The 15,136-nt window shown below is 36.3% G+C and overlaps 1 long non-coding RNA gene across 1 annotated transcript; it reads left to right on the top strand.

The window, feature by feature from the left end:
- Positions 1–273: 273 nt before the first annotated feature.
- LOC309615845 lies at positions 274–14,804 on the top strand. The gene is made up of 2 exons (XR_014237100.1): positions 274–9,708; positions 10,964–14,804. It is a non-coding gene; the product is annotated as an uncharacterized lncRNA (long non-coding RNA).
- Positions 14,805–15,136: the final 332 nt, after the last annotated feature.

Genomic DNA, 15,136 nt, shown 5'->3' with positions numbered 1-15,136 from the left:
ATTCTCTCTGGGCGTCCTTCAGATGGACCTTAGCAGGTACTGATAAACCTTAGGGAAATCTTGGGGTTCACTCTTTAACCCCCAGCCATCTAGAGAAAACGGATAAGATTAGAACACCAAGTAAACTCCTGAAACTTTTATCTACCTAGTTCATTTCCAGTGAGCTGGACCCTCCAATGAATTTCTGAACTTGTTGGCATAGCAGCGGTGCCCACAGCTAGAATCAATGGCTCCCATCTCTGGCTGTGCATTACAATAACCTGACGAGCTCCAAAAGCCACCCCAGCCCAGGCCCAAACTGAGACCCATGAAACCAGCATCTGCTGGGGGTGGGGCCTTGGCACCAGTCCTTTTAAAAATCTCTCCAGGTAATTACAACATGCAACCTGGGCCAAGGATGACTTAGTTAGCTGCAAATTACTACTGTCCAACAGCGGCAAGCAATTTTCCTTCATGGGCCTCTTCCTGAATCAGCTATACGTAATTTTATTTGTTATCACTCAGGAAGATTTAAGCACAGAAGTATATTTCCTTTACAGAAGGATATATTGTCCATTTTATTTTATGTTAAAGGAGCGAAATTATGACAAGAGCATTTATTTTGGCAAAATAAATGCTGCTCTCAGTTGACACGCATGCTCTGATGTATAAGGTGGAATTAAAACAGGGCTACCCAATCTTGGCACTATTGATGTGCTGGGCCAGATAATTTTGTGTGTGTGGGAGGCACTTTCCTATACACTGTAAGATGTTTAGTATTATTCCTGACTTTCACTCACTAGATGCCCGTAGCACCCCCCCTCCCAGTTGTGACAAACAAAAATGTCTCCAGACAGTAGAACAACATCACAGGGATCCAGACATTTGCTCAAAAGAGAGGGAGGTAGAAGGAGGTGAAAGTAGGCAAACTCTAATCCTGGGGGTTAATCCATTACAGTCAAAACCGCTGTCAAGATAAGTAAAATTTCCAGTCTAGCCATCCTTGACAGCTACTTCCTCTTGAGAACCTTTTCTCTTTCATTGTGACAGTCCCTGCTCTTAAGGAATGCAATTGTCTGTAACTCAAGAAAAGGAGGTGTCAGATTGGGGGCTGTTTAGAACTTCAGGTATGGCCTGGAAAGAAGACTTTAAAATGCAGTGAAATTAACAATAGCCTTGGGTTTTTCATAATTTCACATGCCTTCTTTTCTCTCTCCCTTCAACCACTCTCTTTTTAGATGACAATCATGTACATAATTAAAACCAATCGGGCTCTAGTCAATTCTGTGATGCTACAAAACGTATTTCATCGTTAGTGGTGTTAATATTGGTTAAGCTCAATTTATGTGAAATGAATCAGAATGATGATAGGACTGTTGTGATAAAAAATTTATATGAATATGATGTATGTGAACACAGCAATCCTTTTTCTATCTTGAGATATTAAAATTCCAAATTGAAAATACAGTGGGGCAGTCTTTTAAAAAACATTTTATAGAGTAGCTGCTATGTAATATCACAAGGAAACACAGATGGGTTAGGGGAGACTTTAAGAGGTCAACTAATCCAAATTCAGTTCAAACAAGATCTAAATAATGATCTGAGATTCTCATTGTTATTTTCAAAATCACTCTCTACTTTTGGGAGCATATGGGATGCCCTCCGCTGGCTGAAAAAACTCAAGTAAGCTTTGCAGCTATGTGAAAAGAAGAAGCCATTAGTGTATAATTTGATTTTGCATGTCCCAAAGCTTTAGGGATAAACAAACAAACCACCCCCAACAACAAAAACCTACTCTTTTCCAGTAGCCTGAACAAATCTCCAGGCTTTCTCCAAATGGAAAGCCCAGCAGAGAGCTGTCCTACTTTGACAAATAATTTAAATTTATTTCCCAGGTCTTGAGCCTACCTTTATTATTCCTTTTCTTTCTTCAAATAATATGAAGACACTTCCATTTTTCTCTCTATATGTTTCTACCTCCTTCCAACTCCATAAAGATGGACATCTATCCAGGCTCTTGATGAACTATTAAACCCATAAATTGGTTTATTTGGCACTTTCATAGTGTGAGGCAAAAAATAGCCTAAGTTCTTTTTAGGGAAGAGGGTGAGAGATCCCTCCTTTTTTTTCCTGACTCATGGGGACTCTTAGTTTAGGCAAGTATGTCCTGCAAATTTTTTTTTTTTTTCACTTTCTAAATTCAATATGTTGACATTTGCAGATGCTTGAAAGTTATTATTTTTCATGAGAAACTGACATTTCTCAGTTTACAGATTTGTTACTTGTTGCTATTAAAAAACATTGTGTAAGTGTCCCTTTGTAACATTAGTCTAGAGCCTCAACATAAAGCCATAAAATTACTGAGCACAATGAAACAGTATGTTAACAAAGAAATCCATCTTAATATCATTTTATCATGTCTCCAAAATTAAATTTTACATATTTAGTCTTAGAAAGATACTTGGATCTGATTTTTATATCATTTACTTTTTTTCTTTTTTAGTAAAACACTTCGAAGGTAGAATGAGTTAAAAAATGAGTATGTCTTAAGGCATTTTGGGTTTTCCACATATAAAGTCTTCCAAACTCTCAGTTAAAAGCTGTGGGTCTCAAATGGGAGGGAGGCACTCCAGATACACAGCATTCAAAGCTTGACTAATTGACTAATCAAATAAACCTGAGTGAGACTCTGGACATTCCAGGAATATGTCTGGAAACTATCTCAATTACCAAATTCCCAAGTACTGAAATGTGTGGGCATGCTCCTTCCTGGATTTCTGCTGACTCACATTTTTATTCCCAGCCACACCTTTCTTCTGTCTCCCTTCACACCCCAATTGCAGCCTCCCTCCTAGCCTTCATCCAGTCGTGTCTGAGTTGATGGTCATTGCACAGAGAAAAAAGGCTGTACAGGAATGAGATCTGGGGGATCCAAGAGCTGCTGTGAGGTAGAAACGAGGCGAGGCTGCCATGTCACTCGCTTGCTGCGTCCTGCCAGCACTGCCACAGCACACGACTCAGGTGGGTCTAGGTCATTGCCGATGGTGGATTTTCAGTGTTGTTTGCAAAGAGCTAGGATCCTTTACTGCTAAATCCGTGAATGTAAAGTAACTTCCGGAAAAAAAAAATTGTTTCAGGAGAGTTTTTCCTCTCCCTTTTCACCTTCCTCCCTTCCCCCCTCCCCTTTCCTTTCCAAAGAGGGAGGCGGTATAGATGGTGGGTAAGAACTTGGACTGTGGAGCCGAGCTGCCTGACTCAAAACTCACTCTACCACTTACCAGCTGTTCATCTTAGGCAACCTATTTAACTTCTCTGTGACTCATTTTGTTCATCTGTAAAACCTATCTCTCAGGGGTTGTTGTAACAATTAAATGAGTTAGTATGTACAAAACTAGCAGTATCTAGCACCTAGTAAGTACTCACTGAAAAAAAAAAAAAGGGAGTTCCCACTGCATAGCAGGTGGATCACGCAGGATAGTCTACGTACAGGGACAACACAAAACCCACCTTAGTAGACCCAAGTCCAAGCCCCACTAGAGATAGATGAGCACTTCTGATTCCCAGGCTCAATTTCACAGAAGAAAAAATATAATTGGCCCCAACTGGTATTGGGAATCCACCACAAATCTGAGCCTCTGTAACCACGAGGCCAAGATCCTTTAGTGCATATGTAGGTTTAGGGATCCACTCTGTTTAAGGATAGTTCTTAGTAAAAGGGGAGGCACGAATTGAACAAACTCCCCAAAAAACGCCTGCTACATTATTGTATTAGTCTTCTAGGGCTCCCATAACAAAATTGTACAGACTGAGTGGCTTAAACAACAGAAATCTATTTTCACACAGTTCTGGAGGCTGGAAACCCAAGAAAAAGTGCTGGCAGAGTAGGTTTCTCCTGACTTGCAAATGGCCACTTTCCTGCAATGTCTTCATGGGGCCTTTTCTCTGGGCTTGAGCATCCCTGGGGTCTCTTTCTCTTCTTACAAGGACACCAGTCCTATCGGATTAGGGCTTCTCCCTTATGACCTCCTTTAACCTTAATTACTTCCTAAAGGCCCTATCTCTAAATGTAGTTACATTGGAGATTAGGGTTTCAACCTATGAATTTTTTTGGGGGGGGGACACAGTTTAGATCATAACATTTATCTTAGATAACTTCTATGAGGTTTCTGTCTTAGAAACTGGTGAAGAACAGGTTTGTTTGTTTTCTAAGCCTTAATCTTTAAGCCTTAACCTTAAATCCTTAAATGACTGATATACTAGGAGGTGGTGGAGCAGTGAATAACAATTCTTCTCTTCACGTTCCTTTTTTTTTTTTTTTTTTTTTAATTAATTTTTATTTTTATTTTTGGCTGTGTTGGGTCTTCGTTTCTGTGAGAGGGCTTTCTCTAGTTGCGGCAAGCGGGGGCACTCTTCATCGCGGTGCACGGGCCTCTCACTATCGCGGCCTCTCTTGTTGCGGAGCACAGGCTCCAGACGCGCAGGCTCGGTAGTTGTGGCTCACGGGCCTAGTTGCTCCGCGGCATGTGGGATCTTCCCAGACCAGGGCTCGAACCCGTGTTCCCTGCATTGGCAGGCAGATTCTCAACCACTGCGCCACCAGGGAAGCCCCTCTTCACGTTCTTTATCAAAGGTGACCTAGAATTTTGATAGCATGGAGCACTTCTAATAACTATATCATAAAATTGTTGCTGAGAGCATATTTGTTTGGTAGAGGGCATTGGTTGGATATTGTTTAAATATGTACATGACTAAATTAGTGATAAAATTATATGTCTCTATATTTCATATGATTAATTTGTGGAAATTTAAAAATGTTTATGAGCTTTAGTTCTTGATCCAAGCTGCAGAGCAGACGCAATTATAGAAATGCATTCCACAAAGATATATCCCTCTCCCAGGCTTTTATCTTACTGCTTAAAACTCTTCTTATAATTTTTCATTTACCTGAAATAAAAACCTATATGTCATTATTATGTTAGGAATGATGCCTACTTTCCAAGTCATTATACTAAAATTAGAAGGCTTTTCTTCAAATAGAACAAAATCTCAATTAAGCAACAAATAAGAAAAGACAAATGTCATTAATTTAGGTAGAAAGTCATGCAAAAAGAGACCAAATGAGTAAATTCTAAATCCCCATAAAAGTTCTTTCTAATTTGGAAATATTTTTTTCCTCAAACCATAATTGATACTGTCTCCTTGGAAACAATCCTAAGAGACTAGCTGGGTTACTGGAAACCATGTAGTTTAAACCTAAATTATAGTAATGTGTTGCCTCTTCCTATTAATGCCAGTCTTGCTAGTAAAGACAATTTGTGTACCTTTCTATCATGTTATAGGCTAAATATGATGAAAAAGTGCTCCGAGTCAGAATGTGAGCTGAGAGGGGTGAGTGCATATTTTTCAGTGCAAAGTAATACATTGACATTTTGATTTTACTCATTGGTTTCTGGGGCTAGATTAATGTGGCGGTGTGCCCACAAGACAAAGTCAGCTTCCTGAGCCTTCAAAGCTGTGTGGGACGTTCAGTAATCTCATCCGGTGAGTTTTGGAGGCAGGGGTGGAGGAACCAACTATTCTCCCACAAGACGTTGGCAGCTACTTAAAACACAGTTAATAGCAACTTAGTTGAATTTAACAAGCACCTCCCTCTCCTGTTAATTACAGTATGTAAGGCACTGTCCTAGGAATCTTGGGGATGAGAAAGCGAAATAGACTTGGCCCTCGAGAAAGACACAGTTCAGTAAAGGGAATCCAATAGACTTTACGACTCAATGCAGTGTAATACATTATACTGGAGACACAGTTACCATCTGGAAGCGCGGAAAAGACAAACATGTAGAGAGAGAGAGATACTGCTACGTGTCCATGGCTCTTCCCAACACAGGAACCTTACCAGCAGGGAACAGGGCTGGTGACTTTCCACCAAAGCCCATGAGTGACTTTGAGATGCACAAGTGTGAGGAAGGGAGAAAGACCTTCAGTCCTCTCTCCAGAAGTCAGTATTAACTGTGCTATTAATATAAAGATTTATTTTCTTTTATTTTTTTATCCTCTGCTACCTAGAGGCCAATATTCTTGGAAGCAAAGAGACTTGGCTTCCCATTTGTGTTTTAGGATAGGAGCTTAAACCTGTGGAATGCGATAACATTCTGGTCAACATTCTGGTCAATGAAATCCTTGATGTTAAAGTAAATTTATTAAATGTGAGTTCCCCTATTTCTCAAGTAATTAAATCATTACTTATGGCAAACAAGCTTATTTGTTAGCATGTATTTACTTTGTGATATTGTGTTTTGTGTATATTATAATTGAATACACAAGGCCGAACTGTTTCTTTGGCATAGCCACTAGAAATTTGGAGTTTACATGCTCCTTTTTCTACTAACAAAGCCTATGCTTGGAGCTATTGTTTTCTGTGGAGCATGCTTTATTTAAAGTTGGAATTTAGATATAAAGTCTTCATCAATCTAATACTAATTTTATTTTTTTGTCAAGTGCCTCTGATGTAGCAAATTCACTGGTCACTATGATTTGATTTGGAAGTAGAGGTGATACCTTTACAAAGTCATGGTAGGAGAATAACAGCTGGCTAAGCCTGGCTTTAATACTTGATGATCACTTATTATTTCTTGAAAAATGCTGAAGAGTGTGAAATTGAAATGGTACGGATGATGACAATTATTTATTACATGAATATTCGGTGGTAGGACTCTCTGGAATATATTTATTCAGAAACTAAAGGAAGATAGATTCAACATTGCAGCTTCTTCAAATTACTATGCCTGCTGGAGCAGCTTGAACCAGACAGCATGTGAAGAGACTCTAAGACCCCCTTTTTCTGAGCTGTCTTCTCAATCTATTCACTAACTGAAATTTTGGTCTTCTTATCATCTTCAGAATCGACCTCAAGGTTTTATTCTTCCATTTCCTTTCTTTGTCACCCAGTCTCAAAGCCCATTTCTCTATCATCTTGGTTCCTTTGGCAGTAATTCTACTTCTTTCCTATTCGACACCGCTTTAGAAAACACCTCAGTTTGCCCCAGTACAAAGAAATTAACCAAGGAACATGCTTCAGTAGTTTTAAGTTACATTAACTTAAGAGCTACACAACTTCTTAGCACGACAGCTTTTGAGCTTTTCAGTTTCTAATGCAATTTAGAGTAGGAAATTTGAAAACATAAATGGAGCTTATCTATTAATAACCAAATGGCATTAATAACCAAATATGATGAGGACACTGTGCCTGTAAGTTGAAACCAATATCAAAAAATTTTTAAATATTTAAATATTTACTATTGAAATATCTTAAAAATAGCTTTTATTGGTGTTTCAGATACATAAAGATAGGATTTGAAATGCAGGCATTTCCATTAAAAAATAGTAAAGAAAGTACATGCTATCTTTCAATCACTTTCAGTTTTGCCTGTCGTTATGATAAAGTATAGGAAGGAGTTGGATGATGGGATGATGATGGGATGACGATGATGATAATGATGACAATTTAGTATCATGTAAACGTGTAAAATCTCAGGCTAGTTGTGCACATTCCATCGGCTGACTTTGACTAAAACCTTTTGACTGTGTCAAAAGATTTTCCAGAATATGCTGAAAAGAAAAATCAGCTGATTGTCTATGAATGTTAGACATCTGTGGCCACCTATTGCTCTTCTGAGTTCTCGTAACACTTTATTTGTACCGTGATTACTATACTTATCACTTTATCCTTGTGTTATAGCTATTTGTATACCTCAGTTCTCCCAGCAGCCTATGAACTCTATGAAGTCATGATATAGATCTAATTCATCTTTGAATGCTCCATAACACCTATCCCAGAAGTCAATAAATGCTTATGGAATGACTGAATGAATAAGAATAACAGATGGTGTTATTTTTATATCACCGCTCCATAATTAATATTGACAAATTTATATGGTCATGTAACAGATTTTAACAGCAAAGCTTTGTGCATGTGGGAGTCGAGAAGAGTAATGCACATTCCTGAATGAGTGAAGGCTAGCTGACGACTTCAAAACCACCAGACAACCATTTACTTTATCTGGATCAAGGACTCTGCGTGGATAAAAAGCAAAGAAAGTCATCCTCCTTGAAAAAAAAAGTTGTCTTAAAATAGAGGTGTGCTATCTAAAGCTCCTTTAATTCCTTGGGTTCAGCCCTATGAAATCACTCTCCTTGATGTTTAATCATCCCAAATCCCATAATAATAACTTAGGAAAAGATAAACGGCCATAGAAAACATAGAGTATGGTAGAATTTTAAGTCTAGTATTAGGAAGATTTGACCTGGTTATAAAACTCATTCATGGAATCATCGTGGTTAGAATTGGTGCAAAACCACTCACCTCTACACTTGCTTAAAGGTACCAACAGGATATAGGGAGAGAGGCTTTCACACAAAGCAATGGACAACCATAATTCCTAAGTTACTTAAACTAAAGCAGATGTTTTCGTATGTGTGTTTGAAGTTGTAATTGCTTTTATGTTTGTTTGTATGTTTGTGCTAAGAAAAGAAATAGATATTGGAGGGAAATAGACAAAATGTTCTACACATACATTTCTTACAAAAAAGGAATTTGCAATACTGTTAAGGAGTAGAAATACTTAATGGTTGATCAATAAAATTCTTCCAGACTTTCTCATTACACTGACCTTGTCTCTCTCTCTTTCTCTATCTTTTTTTGCCTTGGATTTGGCAGCTGCTGCAGGGATTGTGGTTTTCATGAAAAAGTAGATCTTCTTCTTTTTAAATGTCCATGTATTACAAATGTAAAACTTTAGAATTTCAAAATATGATAAAAAATTTTTGTTACTTTATAGGTTTAGATTTAATTTATTTTAGAAGCTTCACCATTCTTTTGATAGTAGCTGACAGATCCAATCCTGTTCCCATATGCTTCCTGCTATTTTAAAAGAAACAGTACACAATTGCCTCAGAGAAGCACCATGTGTTTCAGAAGTGTGAATCTGAAAACCATCCATCTGGTCATGCTGGCATCTTTCTGAATTGTATGTGATTGAAAGAAATGTATTCAACATTTTGCAATTCTTTGGCTAGATGAGGAAGATAATAAGATAAAGGAGATCTTTTTCTCATTTCCATTTATTGAAAATCAACCTTTCAGCCTGGAATACCTTGCTTACCCTTCCACCTGGTTGACCCTAATCATCCATCAAGACCCAAATCCCATGCCTTCTCCTCAGTGAATTCCTCTGTAACCCTAGCTCTGTTTTGTTTGCACAACTCTATTCATACTTGTATGAAAATGCTTATTTACTTTGATTAAAATTATTTTTAAAAATATTGCCTCTCCTATAATCTGTGAACTCCTAAAATGGAAAGCAGATGGTCTTCAACACAGTTTAATTTGACAAAATATAATACAATATTCCAGATTCTAGTTCTAGGGGCTGCAGAGATAGTATTGAATAAGCAGAGATCATTTTTCCCTATAGAGATTACAATCAATCTGAGAAGAAAAAAATTGAGCAACTAATTATACTTAAAGGTGAAGCTCAGTGAGGGTATAGCTACATCTGAAACCTCATATAGACAAAAATAAATCTGAAAGTTCAGTCTCTTTAAGGTTGCTTCTATTATTAATAACTTTTGTATGACATAAATATTCAGTTTGATTTTCTAGATTGGTGGAAACGTTGGATGGATCAATACTACACTTCAATGTCAATAATACTTCAGTGTCTCATGAAGGTAATGAACAGTCTCTGAATTATGAGCTAAGCATAATGCTGGGTTTTGTATATATATTATTTAATGATACATTTGTAAGCCCTCTATGCTAAAGTTACTTTATATTTTTGAAACTTAATCCTAAAAGTAAGAGTTTTCTCAAATTCTTTAAGAAGCAGGTAAGTTGTATTAAATCATTATAGTTTCAAATATATGATATTAAAATATGTCCACATAGCAATCAAAGAGAACTTATAACTTTATGGTAAACTAAGAAACTAGGACAAAACACTAAGGGTAGGGTAACTTCCTGTATTTTTACTGCATCGAAATACATAATTGGATCAATTGTAAAAAGAACAGTAAAAAGACTCAGTAAAAAAGACTCAGTCCATCAAATTTTAGCTAAATTGATAGTCACAGACTTTGGTTCATTAATGAAATAATCTGTTTCTGCCCTAAATGGGGACACCTTGATTGTGGGTCCTACTAGAGACCAAATTCCTCAAGGGCAGTCATTGTCTCTACTTCTTTTGAATTTTGTCAGCATCTTTGGACTAGAATTCTGCACCAAGTGAAACTTACTGAAGGTTGAATAAATCAACTTTGACCCTCTTTTCATACTATTAAAATGCAATAAATTTAATCAATACACATTCTTTTATCCCTACAAGCATCCTCTGCTATCTGCACTCTTTCTTATAATGAGAGCTCTTTTGCTCTGCAAACTCTGGAACTATGTTGAAGCACTTACACTTTAGAGTAGAAAACTACTGAATAAGATGGGTTTCAGGCACTCTTTGGAAAGCTAGTGATCTGTGCACTGTTGGTAGGAAAAACTGCCTACTCATTGGCAGAGATAAGGAAAAAAAGGGGTGTTGTGACAAAGTAATATGGGAGAAGTGTAAAAGATGGCCTGGACAGGAGAGGAAAGAGAGATGGGAACACCAGCTAGGAAGCAATGATATTGAAAAAGTTAAGTTTTAACTTCTTGTAAAAGGAAGCGTTTACTTTTCAATTTTTAAAAGTTGTAAGATATAAATTTCAAATCCAAATTATTGTCCAACAATGCTGAGTATATTTGCCACTCTGTTCTGTTTTGAGAAAGCTCCACTGAAAGTTGTGTGATTTTAGAGTTAGAGTAATGAAGGAAAAAAAAAAAAAAACCTTGAAAAATCTCTTACTTTGTCATGACTGGGCTGAGGGCAGATGACTCACAGTGTGAATTCAAGTAAAATCATTTAACCTTTTTCTCTTATTCAACCCATCTGGGAAGCTGAATACAAGCACTTTACCGTGAAACAGATGGTGCACCAAAGCTAAATTTTCCAAGATTAAAAAAGAAGAAAAAATGTGTTATAAGCACTAAAAGAACCAAACGTAGAAAAAGACCAAGGATTAAAAGAAAAAGAGCTATAAGCTGGATCAAACCTTTTCCTCTGTAAAAATTAATGTAATACTTAAAAAATAAGTCCTGTGAGATGCTTTGGGGACAAAGTAAAACGTTTCCTCAGCACCATATGTGTAAAGATGGTCATGATCGGTGGTATGTATGGAAAGTAAAATGTTCTTTGTTGGCATAGAATTGTGTGTTCATTTACCTATATGTCTCAGAAAACAGGTATGATTACTTTAGAGCATTTTAGGTTATTTATTTGATATCTGTAAAGTTAAATACTAATAAAAATATTTCTTGAGAAAATGTATGGGACCTATCTGATTACAGCTCTGATGAAATTTAGCACTAGTTGACATATTTAAAATATTTCTAGTGTGTTCTAGAATAATTATGTTTTCTAATCTAGTCTCTCTCTATAAATATATATATATTGCTTATATCTATATGTATATGTATATATTGATATATATTGCTTTGAAGAAAGGCAAGCTATTGCCCTTTGGTAACTTTGGATGATTCTAATTTTATTTTATATAAAAGACTATTAAGTTCAAATGTGTTTATATGCCAGTATTAACATCTGTCATATTTTATGGGAGAGGTGTCCTGTTGCAGTGAAAGCAAAGATATATTGATGAATAAAGTAGAACATAATAGAAAGTATCTGTACTTTCTTATTTCCTGGCTGGTTGTGATAAACTTGGGGGAAGTTAGCTTACTACTTAAATGACATAGTTCATAGATAAAGCTAAATGGGAAACCCGGGAAATTCACATTGTAGACATCCAGATGCCACAGTATAAAAACGCAGATTGGACTTTGGGCCCAGGACTGCTTCCAAGGGGAGGCTCTACTGTGGATGAGGCAAATGGGCTCTCACTAACCCAACGCAACCTTTCTTTGGTTAATTCTCAAAATCCTGTTTATAAAGCAAAAGAAAAACATGTACATATTTTTTCTTTGAAGAATCACTTTTTTATTAAATTTGGGTCATACTCCTATTACTGAGAAATACAGATGAGGCAAGGCTAAATGGCTAAGAAGCAGTGAAAACTGAAAGGCAAACATAGCCTGTTTTAAGAAAGAAAAGTTTCTTACGTCTCTTATTCTAATTTCCTGTGGAGAAAAGATAAAAGCCTTGACTATCATTATGACTTTTAATGTGCGCAATAATCAATATCCAGATAAAGATAAATTCTCCAGTTTAACATAGCCCTTGTTCAAGGCAGCAAATGCACTTTGGGAATATTTGCATAAATAATCTAAAATGAGCCAATACAATCTCTTGAGACTTCCAAACCAATCTGTAGATCCCTCCATTATTCTTTTTGCATTATATATGTTCAATTATATTTATCAAATATATATTCCAAATATATATTCAATTATATTTGCATATTATTTGTTATATGTATCCATATATATATATATTCAAACTACATTTGCACAATTCTTTTAACAGCAAAAATAATGAGAGGGAACTTGAAAAATTAAAAAATGAAGGATAAATCATTTATGTGAAGAATTAAAATTCCCAAATAACATTGCATTTGTGATTAAGTGTTATTTGGAGGAAAAGGGGCTTATGTGCCAATTTCAAAGGGATTCTTTGCAAAGTGCCTGTCACTGTACACAGACCTCCCAAGACTTGTACTGGCTCCTTGGCCTGTAAGAGTCTCTCATAGAAGCACTCCAGCTATACTTTTAGGCGGTTTATAAAGGGAAATGTCTGGAATGTGTAGGACCACCGTGCTGACTTCTGGTATATCACATCCAGCAAGTTCCCAAGGCTTTGGGTAGTACAAGACAATGTTGCCTTTGATGGAGAGACTTGGCTCTCTTAGATGATGCATATTGATTTTTCCATCATTATCTCTAGGGTATCTTCTTACACTCTCCCTTCTAATCGAAATACTGAACATAAATTCCTTAGTATCTAGTACTGAATTTTTCTCCCTTCTTTTCCCTAAACTAATCCTGAGACGTGACATGGTATTTGGGCTCCATGTAAGTTAAGAATCATTTCTAATCCTTCACCATACCCAGAAGTAAGTCATGACTGACAGTGGGTAAGTAGTCAGGCTCACCTAAGAACAGTGCATTTACATTTATATATTGATAGTCCATAATGGAATTTGCAGAGTGTAAGCTCATATAAACACTTTCAAATCATTTCTACTCTCTGCATAAATCTAGCATAAAAGCATCTGGTGCTGTGTCTATAATTAATGTTAAAAATGACTAGTGTTGTTTCATAGAGCCATTGTTATCATTTCTCTCTGAGCGTCAATTCTCTATATATGCAAATTACACAAACTATTCCCCTTCCTCACCTCACAGCAAGAACTGCAACCGAAAATGGATGTAATTTGAACACATCACAAAACTCTAATTAGTGGCTTCAAGTTTTATGTGCTCCATAGTTGCACTAACCTTGTAACTCTCCAAGTAACAGATTTAGAAGAAAGATGTGAAGCACATTTGCTTAATGAGAATCCTCTAGATTATTGTCTAACCTGAATTTTTATTTCAATTCTGCTATAGTATAATGTCATTTAAGTTACAACATTTTAGAATAGATAACCAAACTTATGGACACTCAGATGACTGGTGGTTCTATCAAATGAGAAAGCATGAATCTTCATGGTTATTCAGGTAATTGCTTATAGCATACTCTTAGCACACTATGAAGAAAGATAAAGGAAACAAACACTTTTTGTATACCATCTATTTCCTAGGCACCATGTTAATAGCTTTTATTTTACCTTATTTAATCTTCCAAACTCCCTCTTGGGTAGATGTTATTATACCTATTTTACAGATGAGTAAATTGAGGCACAGTAAGTTTAAATCAGTCCAACTTTAGTCTTTATAGATCTAAAGTCCAAGCTCTTTCCACTATATTGTAACACCTGCCCAAGAAGGAGAAACTTATATTTATATACTCGTTAATGCTTTTAGACCTCTTAAACCCGAGTATTTTTATCTTAACTTACAAACATCCCTACTGCTCCAAGGACTTCAACAGTCCTGTTCAATTCCATGTGGTTTATTAGGGAGAGTTAGGATTCCCCAGAATGAGTGCTTGCAAATTCTGGATTTCCACTCAAGAGTGTAGAGAAATAGCACAGATTTCCTTGTCCTTCTTTCTAAAATAAAATGAAACTTCTATTTTGCATTGTGTTGATATTTTTAACATGTGTGCTGATATTAACTTAAAAATCTCTAATATTATTCTTTTTTTCTTCCTTTTTAAAAAATTTAATTAATTAATTAATTAATTAATTTTTGGCTGTGTTGGGTCTTTACTGCTGCACGCGGGTTTTCTCTAGTTGTGGTGAGCAGAGGCTACTCTTCGTTGCCGTGCGCGCATTGGCAGGCGGATTCTTAACCACTGCGCCACCAGGGAAGCCCATCTAATATTATTCTTAAAGCACTATCTTGTTTGAGATTTTGAGTGCAACTTTGTGATTAAATTAACCCTCTTAATTATTATGTGTGAAAAGACTATGCAGACTTCCATCAACGTGGCTCTTTTGCTTCTGCTTCTTAGCCTTTTCTCTTCTTGGAGTTTGTTTTTCCCAAAGGCACAATGCTAAGAGAACTTTAACTTGTCTTGAAAATTGCAACAAAATAGCTAAAAATATTGTAGCATTATTTATTTTCTTATTGTGGTTTTCATAAACAATATTTCTCAACATTTAGGCCAAACAACAATTATTGAATCATAAAGGATGTGAACAGTCTGATCTGAACTAGATTTCTTTAGGAGTTGGACATATCAAAAAGACACATGTATGAATAAGAGCATCTCTGATGGCTTCCTCTCCAACTACAATTTAAATGTTATACAAATAATTCATGTATTAATCACACTTTCAATCAATATCATCGAGGGTTTTCTAATCTAGTCCTTGAGCTGGTCAGTATAATAAAAGATTCTGTGGACAAATACGTTTCAGGGAAGTTCTCAATACTCCATTCACCTCTTGGAGTGTCATATTGTACATCCATTCATCGATTTAATAGTGACTTTGAGGAGATTTGCTG

Source organism: Balaenoptera borealis (genome assembly GCF_965194805.1).
Source record: "Balaenoptera borealis genome assembly, chromosome: 18".
Taxonomy (NCBI): domain Eukaryota; kingdom Metazoa; phylum Chordata; class Mammalia; order Artiodactyla; family Balaenopteridae; genus Balaenoptera; species Balaenoptera borealis.
This window is presented reverse-complemented; position numbering and strand designations above follow the sequence as displayed.